This window comes from Myotis myotis, unplaced genomic scaffold, assembly GCF_014108235.1.
Source record: "Myotis myotis isolate mMyoMyo1 unplaced genomic scaffold, mMyoMyo1.p scaffold_m19_p_6, whole genome shotgun sequence".
NCBI lineage: Eukaryota > Metazoa > Chordata > Mammalia > Chiroptera > Vespertilionidae > Myotis > Myotis myotis.
The window spans coordinates 21,229,442-21,246,813 of NW_023416368.1; the positions used below are offsets into that span (position 1 = coordinate 21,229,442).

The window sequence follows — 17,372 nt, forward strand, 5'->3', positions numbered from 1 at the left end:
CTCAGTACAGCAATGCCTCCCCCACCCAAAAAAAAAAAAAAAAATGCAGGACAATATAAAGGTTAAAACCAAGGGCTTGGAAGGGCAGAAAAACAGGATTCTAATTTCAGTTACACATTTTAACAGCGCCCGCAGAGCTCTATGACCTTGGGCAATCTACTTACTCTAAGTCTCAGTTTTCTCACCTGCAAAGCAGAGTTACGGGCAGTCCTTGAAATTTGCGAAACACTTCCACTGCCCCATCATACCCTCCTCCCAACCTCGTGCGACAGCGCTGACGGCTCAGCTATGGACACGGTTTGACTCTGGATGAGTTCCTTCCCCTCTCTGCGTCCCACATATCCCAAAGGTACCGAATGCGAATGCGGGAGACTACGGCTCACAGCTCCTACTCTGCAGAAGGCACGGGGCACCGGAGCCACCCCACCCAGCTCGAGGTCGCCTCGCCGGTCGCGGCGCGGTGCAGCGCGGCGCTCAAGGGCGGGACTTACCCCGAGGAGCGTGGACGCCGCGCGGCTCACATTCCCGGAGGCACCCGGCCCGGGGGCTCGACGAGCGGGCTGGCCCGCGCCCTCGCGCTCCCCGCTGTCGGCGAGAGGCGGCTCCAGTCGTGACAGTGGCAACAAGGAAGTGGAGGCGAGGGCTCGCGCGCGCATCCCGGGGGCTGGAGGAGCCCAGGCCCCGCGGCCCCGCCCGGCGACACACGGCGCGGAGTCGCGACAGTCCCTTTCGCTGCTCCTCCTCCTCCGAGTCGCGATAGGAGGTCTTGGAGGGCAGGTGTGGGAGCACAGGTTACTCCGCAGGCTCTTCAGCGACGCCTGCAGAGGGCCCCGGGGTCAGGCCCCGGGGAGCCCGAGGAAGACAGCAGAAACGCGGGCGTCGCCGCGGCACCAGGTTGGCGCTGGGGGCGACAGCAGCTGTAGCAGTAGGAGCAGCAGTAGCAGCAACAGTAACCTCGAATCGCCTGGGAGACCCGTCCCGGCGGCCCTCGCGGCGCACCGGAAGCGGCCACCGGAGTGCATGCGTGCACCCCTTGCGCAAGCGCAGCAGTCCAGCCCCAGCTGAGGGGCGGGCCCGTAGGAACTGCTAATAGATGTAGAGGGGGCCGCTAACGCGGACGGACTGCTTCCGGCCGGAAGTTCTGGAAGGAGGAGGAAGCTACGGTCGCCCGCTGTGGGAGGTCCCTGCTGCCCGGCCCCCAGGCATTGACGTAGGGCTTTCAGGTAACTGGGCGGGGCTGTGCGGAGAGTGAAGGATTCACTCCTCAGTCAGTCCCGGCTCCTTCAGGATAGGGTTCTCCTTAGTGTTGCACCAAGCCGTCCTCCTCACTGTGGCGTTCTGCCCTCAACCCATCCCTGTCCCCGCTCCCCACACAGTTACGGTTGTGAGTTTTCTGGAGTGCTTCAAACTGAACTGAAGGACCCTATGGGGAGGCTCCGGAATCAGATGTGGATTGTATTGTCCTTTCCCGCCCATGTCTCAGATGATTGTCCCACATTTGTACAAGTCCCTGCACGTTCCTCACTATCTTTTTAATATATTTACTAGTGGCCCAGTGCATGAAATTCGTGTGTGTGTGTGTGGGGGGGTGAATGGGGGGGGGAGTCACTTAGCCCGGCCTGCACCCTCTCCAATCTGGGACCCCTTGGGGGATGTCCGACTGCCCACAGGGATCAGGCCTAAACCAGCAGTCGGACATCCCTCTCATAATCCAGGATCGCTGGCTCCTGACCGCTCGCTTGCCTGCCTGCCTGTTCGCCCCTAACCACTCTGCCTACCAGCCTGCTCGCCCCCAACTGTCCCCCTCCCTGCTAGCCTGATCACCCCCAACTGCCCTCCCCTCCTGGCCTGATTGCCCCTAACCACCTCTGCCTTGGCCCGCCACCATGGCTTTGTCCGGAAGGTCTCCCGGTCTAATTAGCATATTACCCTTTTATTAGTATAGATTTTATTTTTCTCCAACACCATTTATGCCCTCTATGCCCTCTTCCACTTCCACCCACCCACTACCATCGCTATCTTGCAAATGTGTTTCCAAAATGCCTACTCTTGTCTAGCTACCACTGTCACCCAAGCTTCTCCTAGTCACCATCATAGCCTTCCTGCCTGGACTGATGCAATTTCTTCCCACCTCCCTCTTGTCCCTCTACACTCTATTCTCTACACGATAGCCAGACTGAGCTTTTTGCACTGTAATCTGATTAGCCACTCCCTGCTTAAAACCCTCCAGAGCCCTGACCGGCTTGGCTCAGTGGATAGAACGTCAGCCTGCGGACTGGAGGGTCCTGGGTTTGATTCCAGTCAAGGGCATGTACCTTGGTTGTGGGTACGTCCCCAGTGGGGGGTGTGCAGGAGGCAGCTGGTCGATGCGTCTCTCTCATTGATGTTTCTGGCTCTCTGTCCCTCTCCCTTCCTCTCTGAAAAATCAATATATATATATATATTTTTTAAACAACCCTCCAGAGTCTTTTTGTTCTCTTATACTATAAATCAAATTTCTTGGTTTTGGACCTGCAACACTTTGGTTTGCCTCTTGGTTCATTCTCTGTCCATGTCAATTCCCAGAACAAGCTATATAACACTCTATAGTATTAAGAACACTGGTGAGCCTTACCTGGGATTGAATTCCAATCCTGCCACATGTACCATAAGCTGCACTAAGCATGTAAAATAACAAATTATGTTTATGAAGTAGATCCTCAATAACTGGTTCTCGTCTCAGTAAGTGGCACCACCATCCACTGGATTGCTCAGTGCTCAAGCCAGAAATCTGGGCGTTATCCCTGACTCATGCACTTCACATCTAGTCCATCAGCAAGATCTGCAAAAACATAGCCCTGAAATGACTACTTCCTCCCATCTCCACAATTACTCTAATCCAAGCCAGCATTATCCCACATCTGGTCTCCTGCAGCAGCCTTCTAACGGGTCTCCCTGCTTTTTCCGCGACACCTTCAGTTCTATTTTTCACACAGCAGTCATCTTTCTTCTTGCTTAAGATCCTGTGGACTCAAATGAACATTCCAAACTCTACGTGGCCTGCTAGACTAGCCTTTAGATTTAGCGCCACTTCTTAGGAAACTGGACTTTACCCATTAGGTTCTCCACTTTGCAATCAAAGGACTCTTTGTAAAGTACAGCTCTGATCATATCATTTTTAAAAATTAACTCATAAGGGCCTCCAATTGTCCCATTATCAACCTAAATTCCTTTTTAGGCCTTTCTGTGATTTTTGTGTTCAAGGACTTATTTTTTTCTATAGTACTTCATTGCCTTTACATATATTTCCTTCTAGCTCATGAAGGAAATATCCTTACCCAGTTGATCATCCCTACTTCTATGCTCTAGTCCAGCGGTGGGCAAACTTTTTGACTCGAGGGCCACAATGGGTTCTTACACTGGACCGGAGGGTCGGAACAAAAGCATGGATGGAGTGTTTGTGTGAACTAATATAAATTCAAAGTAAACATCATTACATAAAAGGGTACGGTCTTTTTTTTTTTTTTAGTTTTATTCATTTCAAACGGGCCATAGTTTGCCCACGGCTGCTCTAGTCATAGTACTTTGTAACCTTTCTGATAGCATTCCATACACTTCAGTTTTTTCTTCTCTTTTTCCCTGTAAGCTCCTCAAAGGTGGGCACTATACTTCATTTCTGTATGGCTGGCATGGAACACAATACTTAACACATAGAGGATGCCATGAATAGATAGACAGATGTGTGGAGGTGGTGGTAGAAGCCATTCCTCAGAAGAGGCAGTCAGCATAATGCCACAACAGTTTTTCTTGTCCTTTGAGGAGTCTCATGATAAAAGGTCTAAGCAAGCAATTACCAAAACTGCTACAGCTGGATCGTGTTTATGTCCTTTCACTCCATTGAGTTTGCCTTTGCCAGGCTGCCTGGTCCTTCTCTCTACCAAGCTAGGCCACACATTCTTAAAGAATGTGAGTCCTCTTTCTTCCAGCATTCTTGAGATTCTAGTACTTACTTTACCCTTCTTTCCCTCAATTCCTCAGCACTTTTTGTCTCTACCACTCAGTTAAGCACTTAAATGTTTTATCAATGTTCTGTGGCTCTTTATCTCCAGTGGTTCTCAACCTTCTGGCCCTTTAAATACAGTTCCTCATGTTGTGACCCAACCATAAAATTTTTTTCGTTGCTACTTCATAACTGTAATGTTGCTACTGTTATGAATCGTAATGTTAATATCTGATATGCAGGATGGTCTTAGGCGACCCCTGTGAAAGGGTCGTTCGACCACCAAAGGGGTTGCGACCCACAGGCTAAGAACTGCTGATCTAGACTGAAAGCTCCATGAGAGCAGGGATCAGTTAGTCTTTTGTGACCTTAATGGTGTCTAATACAGTGCTGGGCACATCACAGGTACTTCAATAAACACTTGTGTATACATTGATACATACCTGTAATATGCAAAGCCACCTTTTTAATTTGTATGAAGCATTGATTCTACTAGAAAATGACTTGGAGATAAGGTAGTGTTTCCTCTATTTAGAAGAATTTGCAGAAAGTTTCTATGAATATCATTGCCTAATATATTATTCTAATCCAGGTTATAGCATGTTCTTTGATAATGAAGAATTCTAATATATAAAGTTAAACTGTTTCCTTCCAATGAACATCATTGCAGGAGTCTCCATTTATACACACAAGATTTTAGTATTAAAGGTGTCTAAGTGCTTTGCATTAGTAGTATTCAGTAAATATATGCTTAAATTTGCTTTAAAAAATAACTGACATTCTTAACTCATTTCACCTATCATATGAATTAGAGCCCAGTAGATGGAAATGATATCCAAAAGAGAGCTTTTGCAGTCAGGTTTACATTGGCTAAACCTTTGATTCTACTGGGCATTAGGGTTTTGTTTGATGCATTGTTTTTTAAACTGAGAGGTTATTAATCCTTTTTAATCTGCTGTCTTTGTCATGCCCTCTCTGGCTTCTCCCTGCCCCTCTGGTCTCATTAACTCCACTTGGGGACTTTTTTTATTTAATTCTCAAAAAAGTAATTTTTGGTTTGATTTTCTTTTTTTGGCAAATGGGGATGTTTTTATTTTTTTTCACATTCAATATTATTCTGTATTAGTTTTAGGTGTACAACATAGTGATTAGACAATCATATACTTTACAGAGTGGTCCCCCTGATATTTCAAGTATCCCCCCCACCCCGGCCTGTACATACATACCTATTACAATATTATTTTTTTCCCCATTGACCTCTCCCCAGCCACTCCCACCCCCCAGCACATGCCCTCACCCCCCTAGTGTCTGTGTCTATTGGTAATACTTATATGTATGCATACAAGTTCTTTGGTTGATCTCTTACACCCCACTCACCCCCCACCCCTGCCTTCCCTCTGAGATTTGACAGTCAGTTCAATGCTTCTCTGTCTCTATTATTGTTCATCATTTTATGTTATTCATTATAGTCTACAAATGAGTGAGATCATGTGGTATTTATCTTTCTCCGACTGGCTTATTTTGCTTAGCATAATGCTCTCCAGGTCCATCCATGCTATTGCAAATGGTAAGAGTTCCTTCTTTTTCACAGCAGCATAGTATTCCATTGTGTAGATGTACCACAGTTTTCTAATTCACTCATCTGCTGATGGGCACTCAGGCTGTTTCCAAATCTTAGCAATTGTAAATTGTGCTGCTACGAACATGGAAGTGGGATTACTGGGTCAAATGGGATTTCCATTTTTAATTTTTTGAGGAAACTCCATACTGTTTTCCACAGTGGCTGCACCAGTCTGCATTCCCACCAACAGTGCATGAGGCTTCCTTTTTCTCTATATCCTCGCCAGCACTTGTTGTGTGTTGATTTGTTGATGATAGCCATTCTGACAAGTGTGAGATGGTACCTCATTGTCATTTTGATTTGCATCTCTTGGATGATTAGTGACTTTGAGCAATTTTTCATATGTCTCTTGGCCTTCTGTATGTCTTCTTTCGGAAAGTGTCCTTTGCCCATTTTTAATTGGATTGTTTATCTTCCTCTTGTTAAGTTGTATGAGTTCCCTGTAAATTTTGGAGATTAGGCCCTTATCAGAGATAACATTGGCATATATGTTCTCCCATGCAGTGAGTCTTCTTATTGTTTTGTTGATGATTTCTTTTGCTGTGCAGAAGCTTTTTATTTTGATGTAGTCCCATTTGTTTATTTTCTCTTTAATTTCCGTTACCCTAGGTGCTATATTGGTGAAGGTATTGCTACAATATATGTCTGAGATTTTGGTGTCTGTGGTTTCCTCTAAGATTTTTATGGTTTCCCACCTTACATTTAAGTCCTTTATCCATTTTGAGTTTATGTTTGTGTATAGTGTAAGTTGGTGGTCAAGTTTATTTTTTTATTTTTTATTTTTTTGCATGTATCTATCCAATTTTCCCAACACCATTTATTGAAGAGACTGTTTTGACTCCATTGTATGCTCTTGCCTCCTAATATTAATTGAGCATACTGGCTTGGGTCAATTTCTGGGTTCTCTGTTCTGTTCCATTGGTCTATATGTCTGTTCCTGTGCCAGTACCAGGCAGTTTTGAGGACAGTGGCTTTATAATATAGCTTGATATCTGGTACTGAGATCCCTCCTACTTTGTTCTTCTCAGGATTTCTGTGGCTATTCAAGCTCTTTTTTTATTCCATATGAATTTTTGGAGAGCTTGTTCTGTAAAATATGCTGTTGGTATTTTAATGAGGATCGCATTGAATCTATAGATTGCTTTGGGTAGTCTGGACATTTTAATGATGTTGATTCTACCAATCCATGAATATGGTATATTCTTCCATTTGTTTATGTCTTCCTCTATCTCTTTTTTCAGTGTCTTGTAGTTTTCCAAATACAGTGGGGCCTTGACTTACGAGTTTAATTCGTTCCGTGACGGAGCTCATAACTCAAATTACTCGTATGTCAAATCAATTTTCACCATTACAATGAATTGAAATGCCATTAATCCGTTCTGGACACCCAAAAAAACACCGCAGTTGTTTTGTTAAATGTTTTTAAATAAGAAAAATGTATTTTAAAATGACGAATATTGTATAAAAACACAATACTGAACAATAGACTGTAGTGCAATAAACTTATTTTATTAAGTTTAATGTACAGCATTTGCCTTGGAGATCAAACGACTTAAAGATGCTGATGGAGTTGGAGGAGAAAGGCTGAACTGAATAACTGAATAACTGAACCTTATTTGCTGATTTTTGCCCTTTTTGCCACGCTTTCATCACTTTCATCTACAGGAGCTTTCGATAAAAACCTGTTCAATGAGATCTGTTTTATCCTCCCTTTCAGAATATTTCTGAAATGAGTTAGGCAGGTGTCATTAAATAGCTCCATCGCACACCCAGTTGCAATTTTTTCTGGGTGTTTCTTTTGAATAAAGTCTGAAAGTTTCTCCCACATTCCCAACATTTCCTTTATCTCACTTATAGAGATAACCTCCTCACCATGTCTGACAACGGAGTGAATGCCGGTCCTCTTTTTAAAATTTTCAACCAGCCCCGACTGGCTTTAAACGGCTCGCCCGATGCCTCGTCCATTGAAGGGCCTGGGGTCTGCTGCAGCAAATCAGCGTAAATAGCTCGTGCCTTCTCGCAGATTATAGCCTTCATCACGGTATCTCCTGAGAGCTGCTTCTCCGTTAACCACACCATTAACAGCTCTCCATATTTTCATGGATAGATGTCTGCTGTTTAGAAATTATTTTAACGCCCTTGGCTGGAGTTGTAGCCTGTATTGACACCCTTCTGCTTCAGTATGGTGCAGATCGTAGAAGTGCTACGCTCGTACTGCTTCGCCAAGTTGATTACACGCGCACCTTGGTCATGTTTTTCGGTAATTTCTTTCTTTAATTCAATGCACATCATCCACTTCTTCTTCTTAGCACTGTCCTTCGCGCTTACTTTCTTCAGATCCATGGTTGAAAAAACGAAGTTTTGCAAAATAACTGCGAGCACAACACTGATGCTTCAACTAAGAGCTAACCATTTAAAGTGAATGAGTGAGACACATGATGCTGGGCTGATGTTGTGGCGTTCACTGTGACGTTCGCTGTGCCAACTAGCGGTGGGGTATCTGAAGCTGGCTCGTAATCCGAATTTTAGCTCGCAACTCAAAGCAAAAAATTGGCCGAGAGACAGCTCGTATCTCGAAAAACTCGTTAGTTGGGACACTCGTAAGTCAAGGCCCCACTGTGCAGGTCTTTTACCTCCTTAGTTAAGTTTATTCATAGGTATCTTCATTTTTGTTGTTGTTGCAATGGTAAATGGGATTTTTTAAAATCTCTCTTTCTGTAAGTTCATTATTGGTGTATAAAAAAGCCATTGATTTCTGAGTGTTAATTTTGTATCTTGCTACATTGCCAAATTCATAGGTCTAATAGTTTTTTTTATGGAGTCTTTAGGATTTTCTATGTACAATATCGTGTCATCTGTGAATAATGACAGTTTTACTTCTTTTCCAATTTGGATACCTTTTATTTCTTCTTCTTGTGTAATTGCTATGGCTAGCACTTCCAGTACTATGTTGAACAGGATTGGTGAAAGTGGGCATCCCTGTCTTGTTCCTGTTCTTAGGGGAAATGGTTTTAGTTTTTGCCATTGAGTATTATGTTGGCTGTAGTTGTGTCATATAAGGCTTTTATTATGTTGAGATATGATACCTATATTCCCACTTTGCTGAGGGTTTTTATCAAGAAAGGATGTTGGATTTTGTCAAATGCTTTTTCTGCATCAATTGCTATGACTATGTGATTCTTTTTTTTTTTTCAAGATGATTCATTGAAGATTTTTTAAAAATATTTTTATTGATTTCAGAGAAGAAGGAAGAGGGAGAGAGAGAAATATCCATGATGAGAGAGAATCATGGATCAGCTGCCTCCTGCAAGTCTCCCACTGGGGATCGAGCCCACAACCCAGGCATGTGCCCTTGACCGGAATCAAACCTGGGACCTTTCAGTTTGCAGGCCTGCGCTCTATCCACTGAGCCAAACTGGCTAGGGCATGATTCTTATCTGTTTGTTTATGTGATATACCATGTTTATTGAATTGTGGATATTGGACTGTCCTTGCACCCTGGAATAAATCCCACTTGGTCATACGTGTATGATCTTTCTAATGTAATGCTGGATCCAATTTGCTAGAATTTTGTTGAGGATTTTAGTATCTATATTCATCAGAAACATTGGCTTTTAATTCTCTTTCTTTGTAGTGTCTTTATGGTTTTGGGATTAGGATAATGTTGGCTTCATAGAAAGAGCTTGGAAGTGTTCCTTCCTCTTGAATTTTTTGGACTAGTCTGAGGAGGATAGGTTTTAGTTCTTTAAATGTTCAGTAAAACTCCGCTGTGAAGCTGTCTGGCCCAGGGCTTTTGTTTGCTGGAAGTTTTTTGATGACTGCTTCAATTTCCTCCATAGTTATCGGCCTATTCAGAGTTTTTGATTCTTCCTGATTGAGTTTTGGAAGGTTGTATTTTTCTAGGAATATGTCAATTTCTTCTAGGTTGACCAGTTTGTTGGAATAGAGTTGTTCATAGTATTTTTTTTTTACAATCCTTTGTATTTCTGAGGCTTCTGTTGTTATTTTGCCTCTTTCACTTCTGATTTTGTTTATTGGGGTCCTGTCTCTCTGCTTCTTGTTGAGCCTGGCTAGGGATTCATCAATATTGTTGATCCTTTCAAAGAACCAGCTCTTAGTTTTATTGATTTTTCGTACTGTTTATTTGGTCTCTATGTCATTTATTTCTGCTCTGATCTTTATTATTTCCTTCCTTCTGCTCACTCTGGGCATTTCTTGCTGCTCTCTTTCTAATTCTTTAAGTTGTAGAGTTAGGTAATTTATTACAAGTTTTTCTTATTTTTTGAGGTAGGCCTGTAGTGCTATGCACTTCCCTCTCAGGACTGCTTTCACTGTGTCCCATAGATTTTGGATTGTATTGTTTTCATTTCATTTGTTTCCAGGATGTTTCTGATTTCTTCTTTGATCTCTTTGGTAACCCAATCATTGTTTAATAGCATGCTATTTAGCCTCCAAGTATTTGAATTTTTTTTATTGGTTTTATTGTAGTTGATTTCTAATATAATGCCATTGTGATCTGAGAAGGTGCTTGATATTTCAATCTTCTTGAATTTAGAAAGACTTTGCCAGAATATACTTCTCAAGTGCACATGGGACATTTTCAGAGATTGGTCTATCAGAGATAGACTTTCAGAGATAGACCAATCTCTGAAAATGTCCCATGTGCACTTGAGAAGTATATTCTGTAGCTTGGGGGTAAAATGTTCTGAAGATGTCAATTAAGTCTATCTGATCTACTGAGTCATTTAGGATTGCTGTTTCTTTGCTGATTTTTTGTTTAGAGAAGTGGTTCTCAACCTTCCTAATGCTGTGACCCTTTAATACAGTTCCTCATGTTGTGGTGACCCCCAATTTCATTGTTACAAATTGAACATAATTAAAGCATAGTGATTAATCACAAAAACAATATGTAATTATATATGTGTTTTCCGATGGTTTAGGCGACCCCTGTGAAAGGGTCATTCGACCCCCAAAGGGGTCGTGACCCACAGGTTGAGAACCGCTGATCTAGAGGATTTATCCAGTAATGTCAATGGGGTATTAAAGTCCCCTACTATGATTGTATTGCTACCGATCTCTCCTTTGATATCTTCCAGAAGTTTTTTATAAAAAATTTATTATTATTTTTTAATGTATTTGGGTGCTCCTGCATTGGGAGCATATATATTTACCAGAGTTATATCCTCTTGTTGTATCAATCTCTTTAGTATTATGAAGTGGCCCTCCTTATCTCTTGTTATGGCCTTCACTTTGAGGTCTATTTTGTCGGATATAAGTACTGCTACCCCAGCTTTTTTATCATTTCCATTTGCCTGAAATATATTTTTCCATTCCTTTTACTTTCAGTCTGTGTGAGTCCCTTGTTCTGAGGTGAGTCTCTTGTAGACAGCATATGTATGGGTCATACTTCCTTATCCATTCAGCCACACGATATCTTTTGATTGGAACATTTATTCCATTTACGTTTAAGGTTATTATTGATAGGTCCTTATTTGTAGCCACTTTTATTCTTTGTGCCTGTGTTCCTTCTTGACTTTCTATTTCTTCTTTTTACAATAGTCCCTTTAGCATTTTTTGCATTGCTGGCTCAGTAGTCATAAACTTCCTTAGCGTTTTTCTGTCTGTGAAGCTCCTGATTTCCCCTTCAATTTTGAATGATAGCCTTGCTGGATAGAGTATTCTTGGGTTCAGCCCCTTTCTGTGCAATGCTTTGTATACTTCATTCCATTCCATTCTGACCTGATGTGTTTTTGTTGAAAAATCATTTGATAGTCTAATGGGAGTTCCTTTGTAACTTTCTGTCTCTCTCTTGCAGCCCCTAAGATTCTTTCTTTGTCATTAACGTTTGCCATTGTAATTACATTTCTTGGTGTGGATCTTTTGGGGTTCATCTTGTTTGGGACTCTCTGTGCTTGTGTGACGTTTTTCTTCCCCAAATCAGGAAAGTTTTCTTTCATTATTTCTTCAAATAGGTTTTCTAATCCTTGCTCCTCTTCTTGTCATCCTGGCACCCCTATCACACATATGTTACTTGTTTCATGTTGTCCCAAAAACTCCTTTAGACTCTCCTCCTGCTTTCTAATTTTTTTCTTCAATTGCTGTTCAGATTGGGCGTGTTTCTCTGCCCTATCTTCTAACTCACTAGTTTGGTCCTCCCCTTCCTCTAGTCTACTGTTGAAACCTTCCATCGTGTTTTTTTATTGTCGCTATATCACTCTTGATTTCCTCTTGATTCTTACATAAGTTGTTGATTTTCTCATCTGGTTTATGAACTGTATGACCATTACTCTGAATTCTTTTTCTGACATATTGCATGCCTCTATTTCATTTAGTTCCCTTTCTGGCAATTCCTCCTTTTCTTTCCTTTGGGGGTTATTCCCATTTTTGCTACCATCGGTCCAAGGCTTGCTGGCAGGATGCACAGGGCTGGGGCCAATGCTGTGGGCTTGGCAGACAGGGGGCACAGTTCGAAACTCACCGGCGGGTTGCACAATGCCCAGGAATGATGCAGTGGGCAGGCAGGAGGGAGGCGCACTCCGGGACCCACAGGAACCCATGTCCAGGGAGGCTGGAGTCCTGGTGTCCGTGGTTCTGCACATGAGGTAGCTGGTCTTTGGCCAGAGTGCCTGTAAGGTCAGGGATGGCATCTGAGGCCCGTCTGGGTGATGCTGAGGCGGGGCTCCTAGTCACAGCAGCTCTCCCCTTTAAGATGGCGTAGTTTCTGTCAGAGCTGGCCACCCCAGAAGTGATTTCAGTGGTAGCAGGGGCTGTCCATCTAGGAGAGTCCGGTCCACCAGCCCGTGAAAGTCCTGCAGGATCTAACTGTCCCTCCCTCATACACACACACACACACACACACACACACACACACCCCACACATCCACACACTCCCCTTTCGCTCCCTCAGTCACTCACACTCTCTCCCTCACTGCTGGCCACCACCTTCCTCCCCTTTATTTCTTGAGGACTTAGCTTTGCCCCCATTGATCAATATACTCCATAAGCCAATATTCTGGGATTAGCCACTTACCTCAACTGTGCTGTCATGAGAATAAAAAGGTATACTTGACACAGACTAAGTGTTCTATAAATACTATTGTCATTACTATCCATCCTTGTCTAGAACTTTACCAATACCATCTAGAGACAGGGACCTGCCTTACTGGCCCTTTCTTTTCTTTTGCTACTGTTTGAAAGTTCCAGGGTTTGGAAGGGACAGCTGGACCCTTCAAACATGGGGGAAACTCCTTTCAGCAATCCTCTCCCTGCACTATCAATGATCAGGGCACATACCAGCCCTTTCTAACACTAACAGACCTTGGTGTTGTGTTCCAGAACCACCCAGCCTGATAATAGAAAACTCTAGGAGTTTTCTTTGCCCTATTCCTAAGGACTCTTTAATTAAAAAGAAGGAAATTGGCAGTGACCTCAGGGTCCCCTGGCTCTGTTTCTTGCCTCAACAGTGTTTGGGCAGAAAAGAAACAGGGACACTCCTTCTTCTAGCCTCTGACCACCCACCAACCTCTTTTTCAGTTACCTCCTTCAGAACCATCTCAGCCATCCTCAGTCCCTGAGACCAGCCAACATCGTTTTTTTGAGCTTCTTATTGCCAAGCAGCCATGAGCTCCCAAATTTGTCAGAATTATTCCACCAGGGTGGAGGCTGCTTTCAATTGTCTGGTCAACCTGCATCTGCAAGCCTTCTACACCTACCTCTCTCTGAGCTTCTATTTCAGCCACCAAGATATGGCTCTGGAGGGCATGGGCCATTTCTTCTGTGAGTTGGCTGAGGAAAAGCACAAGGGTGCTGACTGTCTCTTAAAGATGCAAAACCAGCGTGGTGGCAAGGCCTTCTTCCAGAAGGTGCAGAAGCCTTCTCAAGATGAGTGGGGTAAAACTTAGGATGCCATGGAAGCTGCCATGTCCTTGGAGAAAAACCTGAACGAGGCCCTTTTGGATCTGCATACCCTGTGTTCTACCAGCACAGACCTTCATCTCTGTGACTTCCTGAAGAACCACTTCCTGGATGAGGAGGTGAAAATCATCCGGAAGATGGGTGACCACCTGACTAACCTCCATAGGCTGGCCAGCCCCAAGGCTGAGCAGGTTGAGCATCCTTTCAAATGGCTCACCCTCAAGGATGACTAGGAACCTTTAGAACCTAGAGGCCTTTGAGGACCCCTCTGCATCCCGATAGTGTCTGGCTTCTTGTTTGAACCTCTCCCTGAAACCATTAGGTATCCTTTTAACTCTCCCATGTTTTGAGCCAAATATTAATAAAGTTTTTTGCAGCAAAAAAAAAAAAAAGGAAACTAAGAGTTATTGACTGCCTATTATATCTCAAACACTGTTTCATTTATTAGTATTTCAAGAAAACCATAATACAAAAGGACAAATAGGCTCAGATAATGTAATTCCAATGTTGCAGACCTACTGAAGAACTTCATGCTGAGGCCAGTTCTTTGAAATAGATGGTGGTAGCATATTCTGGCCACCAGAGGGCAGAGGTAGACTACATAAAGGAGACAATTTAGCCAACTGAAGATACCTTAGGAGCAGTCACTTGTAATTTCTCTTAAAGTAGAGATTGAGAGGAAAAGTACTGCAAAAGGAAGACTGAGAACTGTCCTTATCCCTTTATCCACACTTCTACTTCTTCCAAAGAGGTGAGAGATGTAGAAAGGGGAGGACATCTGGGAAGAGGCTTCACTGCAGGTTTGGGGAGATGATGGGGGTGCAGATTATTGCTCACAAAGTGTTGCGCTCTAGTTAGGAATTCCACTCCCAATTCTCTTAATCAGTATAAGATGTTAGCTTCAATTGACTGATGAAAAAAATGTGACTCAAATTCACTTACCAAAATGCAGAGGTTGGGCAGTAGTAAAACATGAGTTAGATTTAGGAGTCACGTAACATGAAAACTGGAAGGGTCCTCAAACAGTCTAGTCCTCCTTTCCTCTTCATTGATGGAAAAATTAGTACCCAAAGTGTTGACCTACTCATCAGGATCACAAGCAAAAAGGAAAAGAATTGGGTTTCTTTATGCTTTATGGCTTTCTATAAGGACAGATCCTCTTGTTACAGTTGAGAAAAATTAATGACTGAATCACTCTCCAAAGGTAAAGAAATGGTATTTTAAAGCTCACTGGTGTACTTCTTAGTTAGAACCCCACCTTGCACTTAAATAATTTAGACACAGAATATTTAATTAGTATAACAATTTATTAGCAAATGACATAACACATATAGGATCTTATGTAGTAAACATCATGAACATATACTTCCAGAGAAAAAGGATCTGCTATTAACCAACTCCCCCTCTCCTACAATAGGCTGCAATCATCAATAACTCATTCTCATTCTATAGAGGTGGGGAACCTTTATTCTGCCAAGGGCCATTTGGATATTTATAACATCATTTGCAGGCCCTACAAAATTACCAACTTAAAAATTAGCCTGCCATATTTAATTAATTCACCCCTAATGTTTTGGCAGGGCCAGATCAAATGATTTCGCAGGCCTTATACGGACCTTGGGCCGGACACCCACCCCCCCACTGCCATAGAGGGTTAAACATGATTTATGTGTAACAGCATCAAGGCACTTGCTTTAATTAAAAAAAGATATATGTGGTATAAAACATATTCCTAAAAGTCATTAACCTTGAATAATTGAAAAAAAAAAAGGCAGTATACTTTTTTAGTGAAGTGACAAGACTCAGAATTTGAGTTAACTCATATATCACCCTGTTATTGTCTTAATTTGTGTATAAAATTGCAAGGAGACAAAAGGTAGCATTTTATAAAGATTGATCTGTTCACACTAATTTTTGAGAAATCATGGCAGCATCAGAATTCAAACAGTAATTTCCCAACTGATTTGAATGAAAAGATAACAGCTTTTTCACTCCAAGTATTATCTTACTATTTTAGGGATGGAGAATGTGGCAGTGGAAGAGAACTTCTTAAAATAAGTTTATTAAACCTGCAATTAAAAAATCTTTTCTGGCTTATGCTGCTTGTCTGTTTGACAACTAAAAAACCTTCAGTTAGAAATTTAGTCACTGGTATTTTGTAGTAAGATTGTGATTATATGGCCTTTTTCAGTCATAATTCAAGTCCAAAGAAAGGTTATATGCCTGGTTCCAGTGTAGACTTACAAACATACTATCTCCAGTAAAGGTATTTGGTGTCATTATTCCAGTTTTCATAATTCAATATATCCTTCCTATTTTACATCACTAAGAGGAAAAGAAAATACATACCAAACACCCTACAATCTAATATAATGCTTATTTAACATTTACTTTAAAATTTAAAGTGCAAAATACTTTTAAAAAAATAATCCTTGTCAGGATAAAAATTACCTTATAAAAATAAATCTCCACCACTCCCACATCCAAATTCTCCATTCCTAGTTACTAAAATATTTTTTTAAAAAAACTAAAATGTACCTTTAAATAGAATTTTACTTTAATAATAGGCTAGGATAACAAACCAGCTGGTATATTATTTTGGGCTGTTCCATTATAATTTTCATTCTTGTTATTAGCACTCAAATTAATGATTCCATTTATGATTATCTAAAATCTTTCTACCAGCGCTCTCCTCTTGGGAGCATGCCTGAGCCTTTTCCTTCCTCCCTCCCCCCACCAGGCAGTTACCTTTGCCTTTCTTTCTCCTGAGCTCCAAGGGCCCTTATTTTGCTTCTGCAACATGTTTCCTGAGCCCAGGTAGCCCCGCTGGCTCACTTCTATTACCTCTGTAACTTCCTAAATAAACTTAATCTGAAACAAACACACAAAAAATCTTTATTAAAAAAAAAAAGCCAAATTACTTCAGAGCCTATAAGCTTTCTAGATCCAATTTCCTCCTTTTGCAGTTTTTAAGCCCAGTTTCAAATAAGGCATCACTATAACAGATAAAGAAAACATTGGGGGAGAGAAACATCAAAGAACAGAAAAATTAAGCAAAGTCTAAATCCTATTGATTGAGTTTTTACTACGTCACTGTGGAATCATTCCCTGAATAGACGGAGGCATCCCTGCCTCCTTCTTTGCCTCAACTGCCTGCCTCCTGCTAAGACCTCTGTCCAGGCTCAGTTCAGCTCCTCCATAAAGCACCTCCAAGTGCCACTTGTGTCACTGAGTTACCACATGGTTCGCCTACTGGATTTAGTATCAGAGTCCCAGCACCCGGCACAGAACTCTAGAGTTCTGCATAGGTCTTCAGGAAGTGTTTGAGGAATTATCTACATTGATGCAAAAAGAACTTATAGTTCATCTATACCACTACAGAGAGGAAAACAATTCATTAAAAACTTTAATAAGGCTCACAGACCTGGAATTTATCATTATAATTCCTAGATTTAATTTTAAGTTCCCAAGAAATTCACTGCAGCCCTTTTCTAAGAGCAGAGCTAACACCCAAATTACTAAGAGAACACAATATACATTTAAAGACCACCATTTACCATACTGTAAATTTAGTGACAAATTTGGCTTCAATGTCTACTATTGTTTAAAAGCTAAGTCAGTCTACCTAAATCTTGTTTTCCTTTGGTCCTAATGAAAAATTTTTTAAAGTAACTGTCAACTAGACATCTGTCCATTTTACTGCCATCAGAGGCACGGATAGTACTATAGTCACTAGTGCTCCACAGTAGGTCAACCTGGGCTTTTGCCCCAACGCTGGCTAATGCATGCTTCTCAACTGTCTCATCTTTGGTGAATCTGTGCCCCTCTCCTTCTAGAAACAGAACCCAGTTTTGACCT

The 17,372-nt window shown here is 42.0% G+C and overlaps 1 protein-coding gene, 1 non-coding gene and 1 pseudogene across 9 annotated transcripts in view; 1 reads left to right on the top strand and 2 right to left on the bottom strand.

The window, feature by feature from the left end:
- The window catches only part of HMGXB3 (HMG-box containing 3), a 46,641-nt gene extending 45,846 nt beyond the window's left edge, over nt 1-795 (bottom strand). For 6 of the 8 annotated variants that reach the window (XM_036311938.1, XM_036311936.1, XM_036311937.1 and 3 more), the window contains exon 1: nt 492-625. The gene's annotated coding sequence lies outside the window, so the exon portion shown is untranslated. Of the gene's footprint in view, nt 1-185; nt 319-491 lie in introns of those variants that run through there. The other 2 variants (XM_036311933.1, XM_036311934.1) reach the window with 2 other exon arrangements.
- A 302-nt stretch (nt 796-1,097) lies between these two features.
- Nucleotides 1,098-13,887, top strand: LOC118657650 (annotated as a pseudogene).
- Nucleotides 12,788-12,917, bottom strand: LOC118659441. Its single transcript, XR_004968559.1, has one exon. It is a non-coding gene; the product is annotated as a small nucleolar RNA SNORA71 (small nucleolar RNA).
- Nucleotides 13,888-17,372: the final 3,485 nt, after the last annotated feature.